Here is a 910-nt window from a genome sequence, read left to right as displayed (position 1 = left end):
CAGAGATGCAGAGCTCTTTCGAGCCAGAGAATAATGTGGAAATAATTAAGAGTTGGTGATGGACCGGTGTGGACCGAATTTCAATCCGTGTAGGTGGTTTCATGCCTACAGACAGAATGTCTTGTAACTCTACATCAAATTGTCCCCAGCACCATTGCCCCTGGATCCCCATGCTGTAGGTAACGGCCTGGGAAAAACTATAAGAGGAATTACAAAAGAAAAAAGGCAAACGGAGTGTCTGCTAGAAGTCAAGGGTTTGGGGCCACCTGGGTCTCGTTATGGGTCATGACTCATGAGGCCAACTGTTGTTCTCTCTGGCCTCATGTTTTCCACGGGGGAATGGTGAAATAGCAGCCAGACAGCTGCTGGACAATATCTTCACATGCTCTTTCCAGAATATGCTCTTTCTTCTCTTGTGTAGTTTTATTCTTACCCAGACGCCTTTCTGGCTAGGCCAATACTATAGCTAATTTTGCCCTGAAGTGGTAAGACATTTCAGTGCTCCCTCTATTTTCGCCTCGGAGGGTGGGCTATTTGAAATGAGTGCTCTCAAAGAATTCTTTATGATTCGAGGATGCAGGCTGCTTTAGAATCTTGTCGATAGACAGTCACACACATCCAAATACATGGTTCCTGCCGACAGGGTCTGTATAGTTATCAGATTTTCTGTGCGATAGCTCCATACAAGTTAAAAAAAAAAAAAAAAAAGAATCTTGTTGGACCTCAGTTGGGTCTTCTTAGACAAAGGAAGGCAGAACCCTTTGCCAATTAATTCAACCTGGCATGTTGACTACAAAGCTGTGTTACTCACAAAGAGGTGGTCTGTGGGTACATTATTCAGAATTTTTTATGCCTTAGATAAATTACTGGCTCCACTTCAATAATTATCCAGGCCAAAGCAATATCAGGC

At 43.4% G+C, this 910-nt stretch overlaps 1 non-coding gene across 1 annotated transcript; it reads left to right on the top strand.

Moving 5' to 3' along the window:
* The first annotated feature begins 539 nt into the window (after window positions 1-539).
* LOC142864769 (small Cajal body-specific RNA 14) lies at window positions 540-688 on the top strand. The gene has a single exon (XR_012915112.1).
* The last annotated feature ends 222 nt before the right edge of the window (window positions 689-910 follow it).

This window comes from Microcebus murinus, chromosome 26, assembly GCF_040939455.1.
Source record: "Microcebus murinus isolate Inina chromosome 26, M.murinus_Inina_mat1.0, whole genome shotgun sequence".
NCBI lineage: Eukaryota > Metazoa > Chordata > Mammalia > Primates > Cheirogaleidae > Microcebus > Microcebus murinus.
Note: the sequence above shows the minus strand (reverse complement) of the source record. Positions and strands in the feature narration are given on the sequence as shown.